This window comes from Bombina bombina, chromosome 7 (assembly GCF_027579735.1).
Source record: "Bombina bombina isolate aBomBom1 chromosome 7, aBomBom1.pri, whole genome shotgun sequence".
Taxonomy (NCBI): Eukaryota; Metazoa; Chordata; class Amphibia; order Anura; family Bombinatoridae; genus Bombina; species Bombina bombina.
The window spans coordinates 459,100,983-459,126,364 of record NC_069505.1 but is presented as its reverse complement, the minus strand read 5'-3'; the positions used below and the strand labels follow the sequence as shown (position 1 = coordinate 459,126,364).

The following is a 25,382-nucleotide window of genomic DNA, read 5'->3' as shown; positions in this document are numbered from 1 at the left end:
TGTGTGTTGTAGAAAGGCCAAGAATAAACCCAGAGCTCGGCCAGTTACCATGAATAGACCATATAGTCAGTGTGCTCACTCCCCCTGGGGTTGTGCTGTGTGTGTTGTATAAAGACCATGAATAAACCCAGAGCTCTGCCAGTGACCATAAACAGACCATATAGTCAGTGTGCTCACTTCCCCTGGGGTTGTACTATGTGTGTTGTATAAAGGCCATGAATAAACCCAGAGCTCGGCCAGTGACCATGAATAGACCATATAGTCAGTGTGCTTACTCCCCCTTTGGTTGTGCTGTGTGTGTGTGTTGTATGAAGGCCGCTCAGCAGCAGTTAAGTGACAATATGACTAATCGTCCTCACCTCACCAGTCAGTATGTAGATCTCTGTGGTTTGGTTGTTCTCAGACGTCTTCTTGTTGGTCACATGTGAATAAGCTTAATACTTCAGGAACTGGTTGTGGTCTTTTAGGGATGTGTGTGAAACTAACAGGTACTCACTTGTCACTCACAGTAACAATGACCTAGAACTAGAGAGTATAAATGTTACATAAACTTACAGATTTGGGTCTATGTCACACAAACTTCACTGACAACGAAACCATTCAAGTTAATGACTACATATATCTGGTTAGCTATTTGGGAGCTAATATCCCTCTTCCAAGTGTAGTGATCTATTTTTGAAGACAATAATAAAATGATGTGACATAAAAATTATAGGCAAGATTACAAGTGGAGCAATAAATTATTGCGCTCCTGCAAATGGGCAAATGTGCCTGTTTGTGGGCGCACAATAATTAATCAACAATTACAAGTGGCTGGTTATTGCTACTTCGAGCTTGCTGTAGCAATTAGGGCTTATAAAATTAACCAGACTTCAGATATCTGATACATTTTATAAATGTGCCCTAAAATACGGTCTAGTGTAGTTTATTAAAAAATAAAGATGGCAGCATCTTTATTTTTTAATAAAACAATTGCACTAAGCAGTATTTTGGGGCTAAAGTTGGTGGGAGTGGGGTGTTAGAAGAAAAAAAATGCTGTTACATTGCAGTCAATGTGAACTGTGTGTTCCCTGTATATATCTATCTATATGCTTATATATGTATGTGTTAATATATACACACGTATATAAATACCTTGAATTGGGAATGATTCCTAGAGGATTGAGACTTTTTAAATTCCCAACATTTGATGTGGATTTAAATGAAAAAGATTTTATTAAGGACTGGAATTTGACTCTAACTAATTGTTCAATGAAATTGATGAATTGGTTAAAAGATCTTAAATCAAGACAGTTAATTGGGATAAAAATGAAATCTCAGAGTTACAAACTGAGATAGATAAACGTATAAATGATCCACAGTTTGGGAAATTTGACACCATACTCAGAGGCATTGTGGCTAGGGGTAAAAGTGTTGTAATGGAGAATAAGCACTCTAAGTTTCTAAGGGATAGATCAGACTATCAGACAGACACAGTATACATTTGGAACAGAAAGAAGAGGGGAGAATTTAGACGTACTCCGTTTCCTCATAAAAAACGAGGCAATCGCAGACGCAGAGGTAATAAACAACAAAAAAATGTCACATTCTCAGGAAGTGACTCAGAATATTACTCTGAAGAAGGATTAACAGAGTGCACTGCACCTGCGATTGCCTCCAATATTGGAGTCCCTTCTGCACCCCATAATTTGGCTATTACTTCTGTTACACACACAGGTCATATGGCAGGTCCTATGGCAAGGCCATTAGGTGGGTCATCTGTTAGACAGAAAGAAAATAAACAATTGCAACATGTAACTCACTATGAACCTATGCAGACACATAGTATATCACATGTACAGGATTCCATGCAAACTACAAATGCTCAAGGGACCGTAAACCCTGATCTTTAACAGGTATTCCCTCAGGTCATATGGGGGGAACCCAGCAGACGCAAGGGGAAGGGTCAGGGAGATACCAACTGAGGGGCAATCGCCCGCAAACCAAGTACAAATGATTCATAATGTGTTAAATCTTTCTTCCAATACACTTTCTAATGAACAAGTACAAGTGTTGTCTTTAGGACTGGGTTTTTTACCTACGAGTAATTTTAATCTGTTCCAAACTTTGTTGGATGTGAATCGCCTTATTAGGAATTTAACTTTGAAAAAACATTTTGGTACGACAGACATGACTCCAAACAGTGTGGAAGGAGCAACCTCACAGAATCAAGAGAAAGATACTCTCCATGATTTTAATGAACTCTGTGATGTGGTGGCCCTACACTCCTTGGAGAATGAGTCCAGAACTCACTCTAACACTATCAGCAGGGCATCGAGTTTTAAAAACAATTCAACATTTTACCCAATTCAAAATAGAGGAACTATTTTGGAAACCTTCCAACAAAGGGTTGAAACAGATTTGATTAATCTGGCCACTACATGCACTGACATCAAACACAACCTGTCTTTTAATCAAAGAAAAGCACTGAATGACCTAGAGAACAACAATAACTTGGTCATACGCACCGCAGATAAAGGCGGTGCGATGGTTGTGATGAATAGGGTCGATTATGTAGTTGAGGCCCACCGCCAATTACATAATCCACATGATTATGTCAAATTGGACAAAGATCCTACACGAGCTTACCAGTTAGAACTTAAGAATATCTTGGACGATGGTAGGGAACAGGGGTTTCTGGATGACCAGACAGTGGCATATCTTTATGTATCACATCCACGGATCCCCTGTTTCCACCATCTTCCCAAAGTTCACAAATCTGTCACCAATGTACAGGGAAGGCCAATAGTGAGTGGCATTGGCTCACTTTTGGAACACCTGTCACAATGGACTGATTCGATCCTGCAGCCTCTGGTGATACAATTGGCATCCCATCTGAAGGACACTAAACATGTCATCAACATTGTAGAACAGTTTGAGTGGGCAAGTGGTTATATGTGGCTCACGGTGGATGTTGCCGCACTGTATTCTTCCATTCCCCACAACAAAGGACTGGAAGCAATACAATTCTTTCTGCATAACTATTCCAACTACAGTACTGATTTTCAGGCCTTCCTCCTGACTCACAATTTTTTTCAATTTGAGGGGGATTGCTATCTCCAGAGGTGCGGCACAGCTATGGGAGCGAAATTTGCCCCATCCTACGCCAATTTATATCTAGGCTGGTGGGAGCTGTGCCGCATCTATGGAGATAGCAACCCTCACAAACACAACATACAACTTTATTACAGGTATATAGATGACCGGTTGTTGGTCTGGAAGGGGTCAGAGGAAAGCATTGAATTGTTTATGACTTACATAAACAACAATGATATGGGTTTGAGATTCACTCATGAAATCAATCCTGTGGAAACACATTTCTTGGATTTATCGCTCAGAGGTACCTTGGGACAAAAAGTGTCCACATGTGTGTATCAAAAACCCATAACAGGCAATACTATACTCCATGGCCAGAGCTGCCATCCAAAGCAGATAAGATTCGCAATAGCAAATGGCCAACTAATTAGGCTGAAGCGCAATTGCTCTGACCCCTCAGATTTCACAAACAAGGCCAATGATCTTAAACAAAATTTGAGAAAAAGGAAATACCCACAAAGGGATTTGGAGAAAGCAGAGGCAGTAGTAGAAGGTATTTCGAGATCAGAACTACTTAAATACAACAGAACAGAGAAGAAAGGCTTTACTTGTGACAGAGTTAATTTTGTAACTGAATACAGTTCTCAATATTGACATATGCAAAATAGTGAGAAAGAATTTTTCAATCCTTGCGGCAGACGACCAACTACAACAAGTAGTTAAAACAGGAATCAGATGCTCATACAAAAAGAGCAAGACTCTAGGGTCCATACTAGCACCCACTCAATTAAGGAAATCATCCAATACGAACAGTTCATGGCTAACACATGTAGGCATGTACAGATGTGGGAGCCACCACTGTCGTCCCTGCGAGTTTGTACAGGTCACCAAGGAGTTTGAGTCTGTGGCACATGATATCAAATATGATATACGTGCCTGTTTAAATTGCAGAACCACTCATGTCATATATCTGATAACTTGTACAGCTTGCAGGAAACAGTACGTGGGTCTCACGTCAAGGGATGTCAATACTCGAATTAGGTTACATCTATCCACAATAAGTCAAGGTAAGGCAACCACTCTGCTTGTGCAACACTTTGCCCAAAAACATAAAAGCTCACTAGGCACCTTCAGGTGGTGTGCCATTGAAAAGGTGGTATTGCCCAAGCGGGGCGGTGACCTCGAGCAACTTTTAGCCAAAAGAGAAATCTTTTGGATTTTCAAATTAGACACTAGAGTTCCCAAAGGATTAAATTCCAGATTCGATTTAATAAATTATTGGGAATAAATCCAATGTGTGAGATGGATCTGCACATATACCACAATCCCATCCTGTTCAATTCTGTTTGTATGCCCAGCCATAATAGTAAGGATAATATTACAAGAGGTACACAATAGGACAACAGCACAATTTATCCACATTTAAAGTTAGGGGAATTAAAAACCAGGTCACTCAAGGTATATGTGTATACCCACATATGGGTTCAAAACACACTAATGTGGGTATTAAATTGTTGACATTGATTAAAGGTGCAACATGTCTTTTTGTTCTTCAGGATATAGTTAATTCACCCTTAGGGGAAGAAAACTGGAGATCAACATACAGCAAATGCATTGACATGACAGGGAGTAAGGTCAGATGGCTTTATACATAAATAAATAAAAGCGAAATACAAAAATAGAAATCTATAGCTTATTCTACACAGCAAACATTAAGAGAAGAGGTTTGAACCCCATTCCACTTGCTGCTGAGTGCATCTGTAATCTGCATTTTTTCATTACACCACAAATGGGGTACTTGACACATAACATAAATTAACACAACAATTTTCTTATAACAACATTGCTAATAGAAAATAAATAACCTTTTCTTAATCACAAGTTAGTTTCAATGATCAATATATTGCTTTAAGTAACTATGCAATTACAAAATGTGTTTCTATATATTCATTCTTGCTGGCATTTAGCAAGAGTAGCGTATTTGTGTGTTTTTAATCATCAATTAACTTAGAGCCAATAGGATTACTGTGTCTTTATTTTAAATAGCAGTAGCAAACACAGCACTATAGGCTATGACTACGGCTTAACAGCCGAAACGCGTAAGCCTAGTGCTGCGTCTACTCTGCAAACCTGCCGATTCCTCCATTGTTGTAATTGTTTTAAACATATGAATAAAAGTCAAGTTTTATTTTACCCTGGCGTGGATCTCATACTTCTTCCTTTGATGAACTATATATATGTGTGTGTATGTATGTATGTGTTAATATGTGTATATACATATATATTTATATTTGCTGCCATCGCTGCACAACTTACCCCCTTCGCTGGCGCTGAAGTTCTGATGCCATCTCTCAAAGGAGCCTATGGAAGAGCGCTCTCATAAGCGCAATGCTTCCCAGCATTGCGAGCGTGAGATCACATTCGCATTGCTGAAAACATGTAATACCAGCGCACATGATCGTGTGCTGGTATTACACAGTGGAGTGCAAATATCGCTTCAATCAAAACTATATTTAGCGCTCCACTTGTAATCTGGCCCTATGGGGTCGATTTATCATGCTGCGGTGGACAGGAGCGTACATATGCACTCTTGTGCAACACCGCCCCCTGCCTGTGCACAGCCAATCACACACGGGGAGGAGCTGTCAATCTCCCTAGTCGGACAAGACCAGGGAGATTGAAATTCACCACCTTAGAGGTGGAGAAAAGGTTAGGAAAGCAGCGATCTGATGACCTCTGTTTGACAAGTACAGACTGCAGGTTCTCCTGTCTGACGACCTCTGCTTGACAAGTACGGACTGCAGGTTCTCCTGTCTGACGACCTCTGCTTGACAAGTACGGACTGCAGGTTCTCCTGTCTGACGACCTCTGCTTGACAAGTACAGACTGCAGGTTCTCCTGTCTGACGACCTCTGCTTGACAAGTACGGACTGCAGGTTCTGTCTGATGACCTCTGCTTGACAAGTACGGACTGCAGGTTTCTTCCGATGATCGCTGATTGATAAATACGGATTGCAGGTTCTCTTGTGAGTACCTACAGTCATAGGAAGGAAAAGGCTGTATAAATACTGACTGCAGGTACTCTTGTTAGCACCTGCAGTCATAGGGAGGAGAAGGCTGGATAAATACTGACTGTAGGTTCTCTTGTGATCACCTGCAGTCCTAGGGAGGAGAAGGTTGGATAAATACTGACTGTAGGTTCTCTTGTGAGCATCTGCAGTCATATGGAGGAGAAGGCTGGATAAATACTGACTTTAGGTTCCCTTGTTAGCACCTGCAGTCATATGGAGGAGAAGGCTGGATAAATACTGACTGTAGGTTCTCTTGTTAGCACCTGCAGTCATATGGAGCAAAAGGCTGGATAAATATTGACTGTAGGTTCTCTTGTGAGCAACTGCAGTCACAGGGAGGAGACGTCTGGGTAAATACTGACTGTAGGTTCTCTTGTGAGCACCTGCAGTCATATGGAGGAGAAGGCTGGATAAATACTGACTGTAGTTTCTCTTGTGATCACCTGCAGTCATATGGAGGAGAAGGCTGGATAAATACTGACTGTAGGTTATCTTGTTAGCACCTGCAGTCACAGGGAGGTGAAGTATAGGTAAATATTGACTGTATGTTCTTTTGTGAGCACCTGCAGTCATAGGGAGGAGAAGGCTGGATAAATACTGACTGTATGTTCTCTTGTGAGCACCTGCAGTCATCGGGAGGAGAAGGCTGGATAAATACTGACTGTAGGTTCTCTTGTTAGCACCTGCAGTCATATGGAGGAGAAGGCTGGATAAATACTGACTGTAGGGTCTCTTGTGAGCACCTGCAGTCACAGGGAGGTGAAGTATAGGTAAATACTGACTGTAGGTTCTCTTGTGAGCACCTGCAGTCATAGGGAGGAGAAGTCTGGGTAATACTGACTGTAGGTTCTCTTGTGAGCACCTGCAGTCATAGGGAGGAGAAGGCTGAATAAAAACTGACTGTAGGTTCTCTTGTGATTACCTGCAGTCATAGAAAGGAGAAGGCTGGATAAATACTGACTGTAGGTTCTCTTTTAAACACCTGCAGTCATAGAGAGGAGAAGGCTGGATAAAACATAATTTATGCTTACCTGATAAATTTATTTCTCTTGTGATGTATCGAGTCCACGGATTCATCCTTACTTGTGGGATATTCTCCTCCCCTACAGGAAGTGGCAGAGAGAGCACCCACAGCAGAGCTGTCTATATAGCTCCCCCCTTAGCTCCACCCCCCATTCATTCGACAGAAGGCTAGGAAGAAAAAGGAGAAACTATAGGGTGCAGTGGTGACTGAAAGTTTTAAAATAAAAATATATATGCCTGTCTTAATAAACAGGGCGGGCTGTGGACTCGATACATCACAAGAGAAATACATTTATCAGGTAAGCATAAATTATGTTTTCTCTTGTAAAATGTATCGAGTCCACGGATTCATCCTTACTTGTGGGATACCAATACCAAAGCTTTAGGACACGGCTGAAGGAAGGGACAAGACAGGACCTTAAAACGGAAGGCACCACTGCTTGTAGAACCTGTCTCTCAAAAATAGCCTCCGAAGAAGCAAAAGTATCAAATTTGTAAAATTTGGAAAAAGTATGAAGCGAAAACCAAGTCGCCGCATTACAAATCTGTTCAACAGAAGCCTCATTTTTAAAAACCCATGTGGAAGCCACAGCTCTAGAAGAATGAGCAGTAATTCTTTCAGGAGGCTGCTGTCCAGCAGTCTCATAGGCCAAACGGATAATGCTTATCAGTCAAAAGGAAAGAGAGGTAGCCGTAGCCTTTAGACCTCTCCGCTTACCAGAATAAACAACAAACAATGAAGATGTTTGACGGAAATCTTTAGTTGCTTGTAAGTAGAACTTTAAAGCACAAACCACATCAAGACTGTGCAATAGACGTTCCTTCTTTGAAGAAGGATTAGGACACAGTGAAGGAACAACAATCTCTTGATTGAAATTCTTATTAGAAACAACCTTAGGAAGAAACCCAGGTTTGGTACGCAAAACCACCTTATCTGCATGGAAAATAAGATAAGGGGAATCGCACTGTAAAGCAGATAGCTCAGAAACTATTCGAGCCGAAGAGATAGCAACTAAAAACAGAACTTTCCAAGATAGAAGCTTAATATCTATGGAATGCATAGGTTCAAACGGAACCCCATGAAGAACTTTAAGAACTAAATTCAAACTCCATGGCGGAGCAACAGGTTTAAACACAGGCTTAATTCTGACCAAAGTCTGACTAAATGCTTGAACGTCTGGGACATCTGCCAGACGTTTGTGTAGTAAAATAGACAAAGCAGATATTTGCCCTTTTAGGGAACTAGCTGATAATCCCTTCTCCAAACCTTCGTGGAGAAAAAACAATATTCTAGGAATCCTAATCTTACTCCACAAGTAACCTTTGGATTCACACCAATAAAGATATTTGCGCCAAATCTTATGATAGATCTTCCTGGTGACAGGCTTTCTAGCCTGAATCAGGGTATCAATAACCGACTCAGAGAAAACCACGCTTTGATAGAATCAGGCGTTCAATCTCCAAGCAGTCAGACGTAGAGAAATTAGATTTGGATGCGTGAAAGGACCTTGGATTAGACGGTCCCGCCTCATTGGCAGAGTCCACGGTGGAACCGAGGACATGTCCACTAGGTCTGCATACTAAGTCCTGCGTGGCCACGCAGGTGCTATCAGAATCACCAAAGCTCTCTCCTGCTTGATTCTGGCAACCAGACGTGGGAGGAGAGGAAACGGTGGAAATACATAGGCCAGATTGAAGGACCAAGGCACTGCTAGAGCATCTATCAGCACCGCCTTGGGATCCCGGGACCTGGACCCGTAACAAGGAAGTTTGGCATTCTGACGGGACGCCAACAGATCCAATTCTGGTGTGCCCCATAGCTGAATCAGCTGAGCAAATACCTCCGGATGGAGTTCCCACTAATCCGGATGAAAAGTCTGACGACTTAGGAAATCCGTCTCCCAGTTCTCTACTCCTGAGATGTAGATTGCTGAGAGATGGCAAGAGTGATCCTCTGCCCTTCGGATTATTTTGGTTACCTCCATCATCGCTAGACTGAAACCTGATGAATTTGGCCGCAGCAAGCTGAGGCCATGCCTGAAGCGCATTGAATATCGCTCTCAGTTCTAGAATGTTTATCGGAAGAAGAGATTCCTCCCAAGACCATAAGCCCTGTGCTTTCAGGGAGTTTCAGACTGCACCCCAGCCTAGCAGGCTGGCATCTGTCATTACAATTAGCCACTCTGGCATGCGGAAGTACATTCCCTGAGACAGGTGGTCCTGAGACAACCACCAGAGAAGAGAATCTCTGGTCTCCTGGTCCAGTTGAGGAGATAAATCTGCATAATCCCCATTCCACTGTTTGAGCATGCCTAGTTGCAGTGGTCTGAGGTGTAGGCGGGCAAAAGGAACTATGTCCATTGCCGCTACCATGAGTCCGATTACCCCCAAACACTGAGCCACTGATGGCCGAGGAATGGAATGAAGAGCTCTGCAAGAGGTTAAGAGTTTTGATTTTCTGACCTCCGTCAGAAATATTTTCATTTCTACCGAATCTATCAGAGTCCCTAGAAAGGAAACTCTTGTAATAGGGAAGAGAGAACTCTTTTTCATGTTCACCTTCCACCCGTGAGATCTCAGAAAAGCCAACATGATGTCCGTGTAAGACTTGGCTAGCTGGAAAAACGACGCCTGAATTAAGATGTTGTCTAGATAAGGCGCCACTGCTATGCCCCGTGGTCGTAGAACCGCCAGAAGGGACCCTAGCACCTTTGTGAAAATTCTTGGAGCCGTGATCAACCCGAAGGGAAGGGCCACAAACTGGTAATGCCTGAATAGAAAGGCGAATCTGAGAAATTGATGATGATTTCTGTGAATAGGGATGTGTAGATACACATGCTTTAAGTCCACGTTAGTCATATATTGACCCTCCTGGATCAGAGGTAGAATAGTCCGAATAGTCTCCATCTTGAATGATGGAACTTTGAGGAACTTGTTTAGAATTTTGATATCCAAGATTGGTCTGAAAGTTCCCTCTTTTTTGGGAACCACAAACAGGTTTGAGTAGAACCCTAGCCCCTGTTCCTCTTTTGGGACTGGGCGGATCACCCCATAGTATGTAAGTCTTCTACACGGCGTAAGAACGCCTCTCTCTTTGTCTGGTTTACAGACAGTCAAGAAATGAGAAATCTCCCCCTTGGAAGGGAGTCTTTGAATTCCAGAATATATCCCTGGGACACAATTTCTAAAACCCAGGGATCGTGAACATCTCTTGCCCAAGCCGGAGCGAAGAGAGAGAGTCTGCCCCCTACTAGATCCGGTCTACCCCTTCATGCTGTCCTAGAGGCAGCTGCAGGCTTCTTGGCCTGTTTACCCTTGTTCCAAGCCTGGTTAGGTCTCCAGACTGACTTGGATTGGGCAAAATTCTCCTCTTGCTTTGAAGCAGAGGAAGCTGAAGCAGGACCACTCTTAAAGTTCCGAAAGGAACGAAAATTATTTTGTTTGGTCCTCATCTTATTTGATCTATCCTGAAGAAGGGTATGACCTTTCCCTCCAGTGATGTCTGAAATAATCTCTTTCAGTTCAGGCCCGAATAGGGTATTTCCTTTGAAAGGGATGTTCAAAAGTCTAGATTTAGATGACACATCAGCAGACCAGGACTTAAGCCATAACGCCCTGCGTGCTAAAATGGCAAAACCTGAATTCTTTGCCGCTAATTTAGCCAGTTGAAATGCGGCATCAGTAATAAAAGAATTAGCCAACTTGAGGGCCTTAATTCTGTCCATAATCTCCTCTAATGGAGTCTCCATCTGAAGAGCCTCTTCTAGAACCTCAAACCAGAAAGCAGCTGCAGTAGTTACAGGAACAATGCACGCAATAGGTTGGAGAGAAAAAACCCTGATGAACAAAAATTTTCTTCAGGAGACCCTCTAATTTTTTATCCATAGGATCTTTGAAAGCACGACTGTCTTCGATAGGTATAGTTGTATGCTTAGTAGGGATGCACCGAAATTTCGGCCGCAGAAAGTTTCGGCCGAAAATAGCATTTTTTGTTATTTCGGTTTTCGTTTTTTTTGCCTTTTATTTTCGGCAAAATTATTGTGTAGCATATTTTAAATTTGATGCCAGCCTAGAGCTGCTGTTTGAGTTTATTACTTGACTTACTGTTTTGCATATAATAATAGTTTTCTAGGACTATACTTTATTTTGATAATTGGTAACAAAACAAAAACGGTTAAATCTGATTCTGTTACACAGAACTAAATAAAGAATAATACTAGCGATGCACCAAAATTTGGGCCGCCGAAAATGTGCAATTGGAATTTCGGCCCAAAATGGCTAAAAATGTACAGCCCTCCCCTGTTCTATTGAGTTACATGTCTATCCTTAGCATAAGGTGAGCAGCACAGCACTGGCATGGTACACAGAGCACACACATAAGTACCATTACATGATGATATTTGAAACCAGCAGAGAAGGAAACCAAAGTTCTGAATAGTGAATACAAATATCAAAGGAGGATAAGTAACATGTTTATAAACACTTGATATTATCAGAAACAGCCCTAAGCACACACAGTGAATATCTTTAAGCCTTATATACAGTGCTCATACATCAGCCTCTTGTGCGTAGACATTCTATTCGCCTGAGGCGAATATGCGTGCACACTTTATAAGCATAAGCCCCAAGCTCGCACACAGTTGGTACAAATTAGCACCCACCAGACAGTGTATACAAAAAAGCACAGTAACTTTCTATAACAACCTTGCACGTAAGGTTGTAGCTAAGTCCAGTGGTCCTGGTGATAGGTGACAGGCAGACTCCATTTGGGGCTCCGGACATATAATCTGACGGGTCAGTGTGAAACCCGAACCAGGAACTAGGTGGAGATACGATGAGAGACGATCAGGTGCAGCCACGCTCATCGCACGGATAACTACACCCAAAAGCAAAACACATGTCCACCTCGTATTGTTGTCTGGCTATAACCACGCTCTCCCTTATAGAGCTCCAGTTTCACTGCAGATCACGCCCTACTGTACAAGTGACCATGTCCATTTGTTGGAGCTTTCCCGCCTACAAGCTCTCTCAGCTACACACACACTGTAGTTAAAAAAGAAAAAAACTATTTCGGTTTCGTTTCGGTTTTCGGCCAGGATCATCCTGAATTTTCGGTATCGGTCCAGAATTTTCATTTCGGTGCATCCCTAATGCTTAGAGAGTAGAAATAGCTCCCTCCACCTTAGGAACTGTCTGCCATGAGTCCCGCATGGTGTCAGATATGGGAAACATTTTCTTAAAAACAAGAGGGGGAGAGAACGGAATACCTGGTCTATCCCACTCCTTAGTAACAATATTCACAATCCTCTTAGGGACTGGAAAAACATCAGTGTAAACAGGAACCTCTAAGTATTTATCCATTTAACACAATTTCTCTGGAACCACTATAGGGTCACAATCATCTAGAGTCGCTAATACCTCCCTGAGCAATAAGCAGAGGTGTTCAAGCTTAAAATTAAATGCCGTCATATCAGAATCTGTCTGAGGAAGCGTCTTTCCTGAATCAGAAATTTCTCCCTCAGATAAATCGCTCACCCCTACTTCAGAGCATTGTGAGGGCATATCAGATACGGCTACTAAAGCGTCAGACGGCTCAACATTTTTCTAAACCCAGAGCTGTCCCGCTTTCATTGTAAACCAGGCAGTTTAGATAAAACCTCTGTGAGGGTTGTATTCATAACTGTGGCCATTTCCTGTAAAGTAAAAGAATTTGACGCACTAGAGATACTTGGTGTCACTTGAGCGGGCGTTACTGGTTGTGACACTTGGGGAGAGCTAGATGGCGAACCCTCATTTACTTCTGACTGAGAATCATCTATTGCTCTATTTTTAAGTGCTAATATATGCTCTTTATAGTTAAAGGGCCATTATACACTCATTTTTTCTTTGCATAAATGTTTTGTAGATGATCTATTTATAAAGCCCATAAAGTTTTTTTTTTTTTTTTTAAATGTATAATTTTGCTTATTTTTTAAATAACATTGCTCTGATTTTCAGACTCCTAACCAAGCCCCAAAGTTTTATTTGAATACCGTCAGCTACCTTCTCCAGCTTGCTCCTGTTTGTGTAAAGGGTCTTTTCATATGCAAAAGAAGGGGGAGGGGGGAGTGTCTTATTTGCCACTTGCAGTGGGCTTTCCAACTACCTTTTCAACAAAGCTAAACTGAATGCTTCTAAGTAAGTTTTTAAACAGTTTTATACTGGATTTTTATATCAGTATCTGTGCATCTTGTTCTTTATAGTAGTGTCTATTACATGCAGTTATATGAAAATGAGTGTATACTGTCCCTTTAATAGACATATCAGTACAATTGGGACACATACTAAGAGGGGGTTCCACAATGGCTTCCAAACATATTGAACAAGGATTTTCCTTGGTGTCAGACATGTTAAACAGGCTAGTAATGTAATAAGCAAGCTTGGAAAACACTGTAATCAAAGTAAATAACACTTAGAATTAAAACGGTACTGTGCCTTTAAGAGAAAAAAGTTGCACAAATTCTGCAAAACAGTGTAAAAAAAAGCAGTAAACTTAACGAAATTTTTACAGTAGCATCATAAAGATTTAGTGACTTTGCACAGCTATGCAAATAAACAATTAACCCCTTAAAGGCAAAACCGGATTGAAAAAAGACTTTCAGCACCTTGCCACAGCTCTGCTGTGGCTCCTACCTGCCCTTCAGAACGATTTGTGAGGAAAAAAACTAATTTTACAGCCCTCAAACACAGCAGGAACCTCAGAAGCAGTTAGATGTCTCTGAGGAAAAGAAACTGCGCCACTGAGGCGCGAAAATAGGCCCCTCCCACCTCACTCGATGTTTTGAAGCCTATCAAACAAACACCAGAGTGTCTCTTAATTAACCATGTTGGTTAAAAAAAACCAAACAAACAAGCCACAATGACTCCTTTAGTCCCTTCAAAAAACGTTATAATTGCATCATTCACTGAATAAACAAAAACGTTTTTTTTTTAAGTGTCACCAGTAACTAATGAGCCCTTCAAGCAAGCTGAAATTCCTATCAAAGAGTCTGAATACAGCTTACCCTTCCCTCATGGGAATAATGCCAGCCTTTTCTAGAATTAACACAGTCTGTCTAGAAAAATATAGACTGAACATACCTCATATGCAGCTTAGCATGCAAACCGTTCCCCCAACTGAAGTTTTTCCTGTACTCTTCAGCCCTTGTGAGAACAGCAGTGGATCTTAGTTACAAAGTGCTAAGATCATCATCCTCCTTGCAGAAATCTTCATCCCTTTTCTGCCAGAGAGTAAATAGTACACACCGGTACCATTTAAAATAACAAACTTTTGCTTGAGAAAATAAAAAAACTAAAATTTTTGTCACCACACTCCTCTTGCCCTTCCTAGCAGTTAAGCAGGCAGAGAGAATGACTGGGGGGTGGAGCTAAGGGGGGAGCTATATAGACAGCTCTGCTGTGGGTGCTCTCTCTGCCACTTCCTGTAGGGGAGAAGAATACCCCACAAGTAAGGATGAATCCGTGGACTCGATACATCTTACAAGAGAAATACTGACTGTAGGTTCTCTTGTGAGAACCTGCAATCATAGGGAGGAGAAGGCTGGATAAATACGGACTGTAGGTTCTCTTGTGAGCACCTGCAGTCATATGGAGGAGAAGGCTGGGTAAATACTGTCTGTAGGCTCTTTTGTGAGCACCTGCAGTCATAGAGAGGAGAAGGCTGGATAAATACTGACTGTAGGTTCTCTTGTGAGTACCTACAGTCATAGGGAGGAGAAGGCTTGATAAATAGGCTTGATAAATACTGACTGTATGTTCTCTTGTGAGTACCTGCAGTCATAGGGAGGGAGAAGGCTGGATAAATATTGACTGTAGGTTCTCTTGTGAGCACCTGCAGTCATAGGGAGGAGAAGGCTGGATAAATACTGAATGTAGGTTCTCTTTTTAGCGCCTGCAGTCAAAGGGAGGAGAAGGCTGGATAAATACTGACTGTAGGTTCTCTTTTGAGCGCCTGCAGTCAGAGGGAGGAGAAGGCTGGATAAATACTGACTGTAGCTTCTCTTGTGAGCACCTGCAGTTACAGGGAGGAGAAGGCTGGATAAATACTGACTGTAGGTTCTCTTTTTAGCGCCTGCAGTCAAAGGGAGGAGAAGGTTGGATAAATACTGACTGTAGGTTCTCTTTTGAGCGCCTGCAGTCAGAGGGAGGAGAAGGCTGGATAATTACTGACTGTAGGATCTCTTGTGAGCACCTGCAGTCATAGGGAGGAAAATGTTGGATAAATACGGACTGTAGATTCTCTTGTGAGCCCCAAGGCAGAAAATGCTGTGATCGGAGATGTCATCGCAGAAAATGCAGCATGTATGCAGAAAGAATGGGGCACATGCAGGAACTGTTGGCTGATCGCTTTGCATCTGGCTGTTCTCTTCAAACAGCACTGTGCTCTGGCTGCATTGAGTATGTTTTCTTTAACACCGTGAATGCAGAACTTAGTGCTGTTTGAAGAGAACAGTCAGATACGCAGCAGTACTGCAAAGCAGCAGTGCAGTTATTGTTGACTGGCTCTGTGGGATTTTTTCACTAGACATTTTAAAAACTTAATTTATATCCCCAGTACATTATACACAGATATATAATATTATGTAGTAGTTCCCTCTGACACACACACCGTATCCCCAGTACATTATACACAGATATATAATATTATGTAGTAGTTCCCTCTGTGACACACACACCATATCCCCAGTACATTATACACAGATATATAATATTATGTAGTAGTTCCCTCTGACACACACACCGTATCCCCAGTACATTATACACAGATATATAATATTATGTAGTAGTTCCCTCTGTGACACACACCGTATCCCCAGTACATTATACACAGATATATAATATTATGTAGTAGTTCCCTATGTGACACACATACCATATCCCCAGTATATTATACACAGATATATATTATCTAGTAGTTCCCTCTGTGACACACACACCATATCCCAAGTACATTATACACAGATATATAATATTATGTAGTAGTTCCCTCTGTGACACACACACCATATCCCCAGTACATTATACACAGATATATAATATTATGTAGTAGTTCCCTCTGTGACACACACACCATATCCCCAGTACATTATACACAGATATATAATATTATATAGTAGTTTCCTCTGACACACACACACCATATCCCCAGTACATTATACACAGATATATAACCCTATACACAGATATATAACACTATACACAGCCCCAGCACATTATACACAGATATATAACACTATACACAGCCCCAGCACATTATACACAGATATATAACACTATACACAGCCCCAGCACATTATACACAGATATATAACACTATACACAGCCCCAGCACATTATACACAGATATATAACACTATACACAGCCCCAGCACATTATACACAGATATATAACACTATACACAGCCCCAGCACATTATACACAGATATATAACACTATACACAGCCCCAGCACATTATACACAGATATATAACACTATACACAGCCCCAGCACATTATACACAGATATATAACACTATACACAGCCCCAGCACATTATACACAGATATATAACACTATACACAGCCCCAGCACATTATACACAGATATATAACACTATACACAGCCCCAGCACATTATACACAGATATATAACACTATACACAGCCCCAGCACATTATACACAGATATATAACACTATACACAGCCCCAGCACATTATACACAGATATATAACACTATACACAGCCCCAGCACATTATACACAGATATATAACACTATACACAGCCCCAGCACATTATACACAGATATATAACACTATACACAGCCCCAGCACATTATACACAGATATATAACACTATACACAGCCCCAGCACATTATACACAGATATATAACACTATACACAGCCCCAGCACATTATACACAGATATATAACACTATACACAGCCCCAGCACATTATACACAGATATATAACACTATACAGAGCACCAGCACATTATACAGATATATAACACTATACAGAGCACCAGCACATTATACACAGATATATAACACTATACATAGCACCAGCACATTATACACAGATATATAACACTATTCATAGCACCAGTACATTATACACAGATATATAACACTATTCATAGCACCAGTACATTATACACAGATATATAACACTATACACAGCAGCAGCACATTATACACAGATATATAAAACACTATACACAGCACCAGCACATTATACACAGATATATAACACTATACACAGATATATAACACTATACACAGCCCCAGCACAATATACACAGATATATAACACTATACATAGCACCAGCACATTATATACATATATATAACTCTATACAGAGCCCCAGCACATTATACACAGATATATAACACTATATACAGCACCAGCACATTATATACATATATATATATATATATATATATATATATATATATATATATATATATATATATATAAAACACTATATACAGCACCAGCACATTATACACAGATATATAACACTATACAGAGCACCAGCACATTATTGTTTTCAGACACCTTCGCAAACCCGCCATTTTGTTATGAGACCGTAAAAGCTAGTTCCTAATCTGCTACAAGACCAGTGATGTCAATAGTCACATGACCGCCAGTCACTAATCGTATTTAGTGCTGTATTTAAGACTCCTGTCCAGCTGTTTCCTTCTGTCCTATTGGTCACTTAGGGCACGTGACCACTGTGACATCACAGATCTATTATTTGCAGAGGAACTAGCTGGTATCGTTCTAACGCTCCAAGTCGTAGGAAGGTATCTTTATTAGTAAAGGCTCCTTTGTTTTGTGTTCTGTCTCTGTATATACTGTACATAAGTTGTGTGTGTACTGGAAAAGACGTAGTATGTATTACTGAGGGAACCTCGTCTCTATAATATTATATTTCTGTATATAAGGTACTGGGGAGGGGCTGTGTGTGTGTGAGACAGAGGGAACCTATCTATAATATTATATATCTGTATATAAGGTACTGGGGGGGGGGCTGTGTGTGTGAGACAGAGGGAACCTCTCTATAATATTATATATCTGTATATAAGGTACTGGGGAAGGGCTGTGTGTGTGAGACAGAGGGAACCTCTCTATAATATTATATATCTGTATATAAGGTACTGGGGAGGGGCTGTGTGTGTGAGACAGAGGGAACCTCTCTATAATATTATATATCTGTATATAAGGTACTGGGGAGAGACTGTTTATGTGTGAGACAGAGGGAACCTCTCTATAATGTTATATATCTGTATATAAGGTACTGGGGAGGGGCTGTGTGTGAGACAGAGGGAACCTCTCTATAGTATTATATATCTGTATATAAGGTACTGGGGAAGGGCTGTGTGTGTGAGACAGAGGGAACCTCTCTATAATATTATATATCTGTGTATAAGGTACTGGGGAGGGGCTCTGTGTGTGAGGTAGAGGGAACCTCTCTATAATATTATATATCTGTATATAAGGCACTGGGGAGGGGCTGTGTGTGTGAGAGACAGAGGGAAGCTCTCTAATAGTATATATCTGTATATAAAGTACTGGGGAGGGGCTGTGTGTGTGAGACAGAGGGAACCTCTCTATTATATATCTGTGTATAAGGTACTGGGGGGGGCTCTGTGTGTGAGAGACAGAGGGAACCTCTCTATAATATTATATATCTGTATATAAGCTACTGGGGAGGGGCTGTGTGTGTGAGACAGAGGGTACCTCTATATAATATTATATATCTGTGTATAAGGTACTGGGGGGGGGGGCTGTGCTCGTTCAATTTCACCGGCTGCTTACTCACATGACCTACCTGGAAGTGATGACGCTGGTTGTTCATGCCATGTGGGTTTCGGCGTGCATAGCGCACTTAGCAGCAGCCGGTGAAATTGAACGAGCATTGTGAGCCAACATTGAAGCAGGGAACTGATGGCTCATGCGGACTACAGTTATGCATCCTGGATTCAGATAAGTGTATCAACACCTACAATTGTAAATGTCTGGAAATTAACTGAACTTTGCAACAACTGCTATTTGTTTAGGATCAGCCTGGTTTGACTTAGATTGCACTACAACGGAGATGCCGCTTGTGACTGCTGTTAATTTTGCTTGTCTACAATGACATATGCCTGTTAGCAAATCCCTGCTGTTATATTATAGCTGACATAGATGTGTGATCATTCAATGCCATTTATTAGGTATCCCACCATACTTAGATCCCATGATTATTTCTGCCCGGTAAATATCCCTTGTATTTTCTTGGGTACCGTGCGCAGTAGGGTGTAGTATGTCTGGGGTCCTTTTGAATGATACGCATTATCATATGCACAATATTGAGTACTTGCTCATAAAGTGTGGCTGTTAAGGTTATTATTTACTGTGTGCTAGCTGTCCATTATTAATATTCCACCACATTTAGATCCCACTACGTTATCTGCCTGGTATTATCCCTTGCACAATATTGGGTACCATGTGCAGTAGGGTGTAGTATGTCTGGGGTCCTTTTGAATGATACGCATTATCATATGCACAATATTGAGTACTTGCTCATAAAGTGTGGCTGTTAAGGTTATTATTTACTGTGTGCTAGCTGTCCATTATTAATATTCCACCACATTTAGATCCCACTACGTTATCTGCCTGGTATTATCCCTTGCACAATATTGGGTACCATGTGCAGTAAGGGTGTAGTGTGTATGGAATCTTTCTAAATGATACGCATATTCTATGCTAATTTGTTTAGGTGTGCACACCTTCAGGGTAGAAATTTATGTTACGTGATGGTATACATATATAATGTTTTGTTTACTAGCGATATATGGATTAGAGATGAAACTCCATTAATAAGATAATACATTTATTGAATTGTTTATAAAAGAGTGCTTGACTCCCTATCTTTCATATGGTTCATTGAATTGCATGTTCCATTTCTCCTCTTAAAGTTCTTTGTTAAAGTATCCTCTATAGGGTCTGCACCACTTAAAAATTATACTATTAATAGTCTATTAGTTTAGGTTTTGTGTTTATATCGACCAGTCAGTACCTCTCTGATTGATTGATATATATATATATATATATATATATATATATATATATATATATATATATATTATGAAACTAAAAGGTATAGAAGGTGAATGTACGGAATGGAATTAATAAAAGAAATGGGAGCAAAAGGAAAATGCCTCACACACCCAGCCCCTCCCATTACCATATATACAAATCTAATATTATAGAGAGGATCCCTCTGCATCACTCACATAGCCCCTCCCCAGTAACTTATAAATCAATACATATTTAATATTATAGAGAGGTTCCCTCTGCCTTTATCAGATAGCCCCTCACCTGTACCTTTTTATATACAGATATATAATATTATAGAGAGGTGCCCTTTGCCTCACTCACAGAGCCCTTCCACAGTAATTTATTAATCAATATATATTTAATATTAGAGAGGTCCCCTCTGCCTTACACACAAAGCCCTCTCACCACAATACACAGTAACACACAATGACACAGTAACACAAAGTGACATACACACAATAACACTTGGTACAACACACAGTAAGACTTATGGGCACACAAAGTAACACAAACACACAGTGACATACACACAATAAAACTTGGTGCAACACACAGTGACATACACAGTAACACACAATGACATACGCGCACACACAGTAACACAAAGTGACATACACACAATAACACTTGGTTCAACACACAGTAACACAAAGTGACATACACACAATAATACTTGGTGCAACACACAGTGACATACACAATGACACACACACACACACACACACAATAAAAGTTGGTACAACACACAGTAACACAAAGTGACATACACACAATAACATTTGGTGCAACACACAGTGACTTGCAACACACAGTAAGACTTATGGACACACAAACACATAGTGACATACACACAATAAAACTTGATGCAACACACAATGACACACACACAATCACACTTGGTACAACACAGTAACACAAAGTGACACACACACAATAACACTTGTTGCAACACACAGTGACTTGCAACACACAGTAAGACTTATGGGCACACAAAGTAACACAAACACACAGTGACATACACATAATAAAAATTGGTGCAACACACAGTGACACACAATAACACTCAGTGCAACACACAGTAAGACTTATAGACACACAATAACACTCAGTGCAACACACAGTGACATAAACACACAAAACACTCAGTGCAACACACAGTAAGATTTATAGACACACAAAGTAACACAAACACACAGTAAGATTTATAGACACACAAAGTAACACAAACACACAGTAAGACTTATAGACACATAAAGTAACACAAACACACAGTAAGACTTATAGACACATAAAGTAACACAAACACACAGTAAGACTTATAGACACATAAAGTAACACAAACACACAGTAAGACTTATAGACACATAAAGTAACACAAACACACAGTAAGACTTATAGACACATAAAGTAACACAAACACACAGTAAGACTTATAGACACATAAAGTAACACAAACACACAGTAAGACTTATAGACACATAAAGTAACACAAACACACAGTAAGAATTATAGACACACAAAGTAACACAATGACACACACAAAGTAAAAATGCCAGAGTACTAATGTTTGACAGTCACCACACACAACAAACAGTGGCACATGCACAAAGTAACACAAACACTCAGTAACACACAATGTGACAGACACAGTGGCATAAATAAACACACTAAGTGTGACACACACACTTTTTGGCACACAAAGTAACATGGTGATGTCATATCACATGTAACACAATGAGACACAACAACCCAGGTCTACTCTATACACAACTGTACAAACCTTACGTCATTTGTTCTTGCTGCTTGGCCATGTTTCTTATGGGCTACACTGGCCGCGTTCGGGCAGCGCTCCAAGCGAACTGGGACTCGTTTGGAGCGTTTTCCTCACACTTGCAAGTGAGATGCCTGGCGTTTTTTTGAGTGCTCTGATGACGTAAGTCCCAGCGCTTCCAGCGTGCTGGAAAAGCTGGGACTTTTCAGAGCAAGCTCAGATGCTTGGCAACATGGCAGCCTCCATACACGTGTTGCTGTGGAGGCTGCCATGTTTTTATAAGCTGCAGAGGAGGGACAGGTGAGGTGGATAAGTCTGACAGCAGCATTTAGTACAGGGTAAAGTTGAGATAGGTTACTTAACCTATCCCCACTTTGCCCTGTACTAAATGCTGCTGTCAGACTTATCCGGTGTTATGCCGAGAATGGTTTCGTAACACACTAGCCTAACGTCCGCCCAGGCTACCTCCCACTTCTACTAAACTACACCCAGGATACCTCCCCACTCTTAGATGATTTACATATTTCATATATCAAACACTTGTTTAGTAAGAGGGGGACCTTTACATTGCTGCAAAGAGCCTTAGGCTAATATGTTTATAAGTTCCACAAAAATACTTAATGAGCAAAGATTGATTAAAGTGTAATACGTCTTTATAAAAGTACATTTGTGCATGATAATCTGATATTTCTCAACACCCCCACAACCACTGTTGTCATAAACGATGCACCAGTGAGTGACTGTTCTTACATTAAACTATCTAGTGCCATTCTTAGAGCATATTAGCTTACTAGAGATGTATAGGCGGGGTTCCGGGAATTGCCGATTTTGATAAACCCCCAGATTCGACACAACACCGGTGTTATGCCGAGAATGATTTCCCCAGTCTCTTGGCAAACATCGCAACTCTGACCCACTTCTATTCAGTGCAGGGTAAGCTACAGGGGCTGAGCTGAGAGCAGCTGAATGGAGGTGGGTCAGAGTTCCGATGTTTGCGAAGAGACTGGGGAAACCATTCTCGGCATAACAACGATGTTGTGTAACAGCTACAAGGGAGCTTAGTGAAAACGTTTGCATGCGCAGTCCATTATTGTGCAGCAGATTCCTTTGCGCATGTGAACGTTTTTTCTAAGCTCCCTTGCTTGTGACGTCACCTAGCACCACGTCATCGCTGGGAGTGAAGCGCCTCCACTAGCTCCTGAGCGCTGCCCGAACGCGGCCACTGAAAGCAAAGCACTGAGCAGACACACTTCTTGTTACTACATACAAATACCTTCAGTAGCATGATGGGAACTGTAGTCATTTGAGGAAAGAATGTTACGCATCTAATGCTTTAAAAACTACAAATCTCATATGCACTGGAAAGTAGAGGTTTTTTGCTAGAAATAATAGTTCCAATTTACGTAGTCATGTTGTCTGTGCAAATTTATTTATCTTATGTTCAGCGCCTATCAAATCTATAAACAACCAACATGCACTATATGTCTCACCGATGGCAACCAGCTAATCGGGTAATCATGTAATCCCCATATAACAGTCTAATATTTGTATCATAATTAAAAAAAAAAATTTTTTTTATTCAGCTGACCTTTGCGTGCTGCTGTTTCATTTTGAGGTTTTCTGTTACCAATCTCCTATCATTCTAGGCTTTTTACTGAAAACAGCAGAATGATAGGAGATTGGTAACAGAAAACCTCAGTGAAACAGCACGCAAGGTTCAGCTGGAAAAATCACAATATTTATGTATTTCACATTCAAAACTTACCCTGAGCTTAATGCAAGTACAGAGAATCAGAACAAGGTCTAAATACACTGACTGTAATAATATTGTGTCACGGAGCAGACAGAGCTAAAGCAAGCTTGAGAGACCAATTTAAATGGCTGGCAACTATGTATTATATGTCTGTATATAATGTACTGGGGAGGGGCTGTGTGTGAGACAGAGGGAACCTCTCTATAATATTATATATCTGTATATAAGGTACTGGGGAGGGGCTGTGTGTGTGATACAGAGGGAACCTCTCTATAATATTATATATCTGTATATAAGGTACTGGGGAGGGGCTGTGTGTGAGACAGAGGGAATCTCTCTATAATATATATCTGTATATAAGATACTGGGGAGGGGCTGTGTGTGTGTGAGACAGAGGGAACCTCTCTATTATATATCTGTATATAAGCTACAGGGGAGGGGCTGTGTGTGTGAGAGACAGAGGGAACCTCTCTATAATATTATATATCTGTATATGTCACTGGGGAGTGTCTGTTTGTGTGTGAGAAGACAGAGGGAACCTCTCTGTAATATTATATATCTGTATATAAGGTACTGGGGAGGGGCTGTGTGTGAGACAGAGGGAACCTCTCTTTAATATTATATATCTGTATATAAGGTACTGGGGAGGGGCTGTGTGTGTGATACAGAGGGAACTCCTATATAATATTATATATCTGTATATAAGGTACTGGGGTGGGGCTGTGTGTATGTGTGAGACAGAGGGAACCTCTCTATAATATTATATATCTGTATATATGGTACTGGGGAGGGGCTGTTTGTGTGTGAGACAGAGGGAACCTCTCTATAATATATCTGTATATAAGCTACAGGGGAGGGGCTGTGTGTGAGAGAGACAGAGGGAACCTCTCTATAATATTCTATATCTGTATATGTCACTGGGGAGGGGCTGTTTGTGTGTGAGAAGACAGAGGGAACCTCTCTGTAATATTATATATCTGTATATAAGCTACAGGGGAGGGGCTGTGTGTGTGAGAGACAGAGGGAACCTCTCTATAATATTATATATCTGTATATGTCACTGGGGAGGGGCTGTGTGTGTGAGAGACAGAGGGAACCTCTCTATAATATTATATATCTGTATATGTCACTGGGGAGGGGCTGTTTGTGTGTGAGAAGACAGAGGGGACCTCTCTATAATATTATATATCTGTATATAAGGTACTGGGGAGGGGTTGTGTGTGTGTGAGATACAGAGGAAACCTCTCTATAATATTATATATCTGTATATAAGGTACTGGGGAGGGGCTGTGTGTGACAGAGGGAGCCTCCCTATAATTGTATATAAGGTACTGGGGAGGGTCTGTGTGTGTGTGTGAGACAGAGGGAACCTCTCTATAATATTATATATCTGTATATAAGGTACTGGGGAGGGGCTGTTTGTGTGTGAGAAGACAGAAGGGTGTTAAATGTCTGAGAAATGAAAGGGTTACAGATCTGTAATTAGTGATATAAAATAAAAAAGCTGTATTGTTAGTGCAGTGTGTTTGTTTGTTTTTCTTTAAAGGGAAAGTTTACCCAAAAA

At 40.9% G+C, this 25,382-nt stretch overlaps 2 protein-coding genes across 4 annotated transcripts in view; one reads left to right on the top strand and one right to left on the bottom strand.

The window, feature by feature from the left end:
* The window catches only part of LOC128666721 (gastrula zinc finger protein XlCGF8.2DB), a 113,863-nt gene extending 96,074 nt beyond the window's left edge, over positions 1-17,789 (bottom strand). For 2 of the 3 annotated variants that reach the window (XM_053721467.1, XM_053721468.1), the window contains exon 1: positions 360-7,257. The gene's annotated coding sequence lies outside the window, so the exon portion shown is untranslated. Of the gene's footprint in view, positions 1-359; positions 7,258-17,747 lie in introns of those variants that run through there. The other variant, XM_053721466.1, reaches the window with a different exon arrangement.
* A 164-nt stretch (positions 17,790-17,953) lies between these two features.
* LOC128666717 (gastrula zinc finger protein XlCGF26.1-like) overlaps positions 17,954-25,382 on the top strand; it is a 93,610-nt gene continuing 86,181 nt past the window's right edge. Inside the window, exon 1 of the mRNA XM_053721461.1 lies at positions 17,954-17,995. The gene's annotated coding sequence lies outside the window, so the exon portion shown is untranslated. The remainder of the gene's footprint in view (positions 17,996-25,382) is intronic.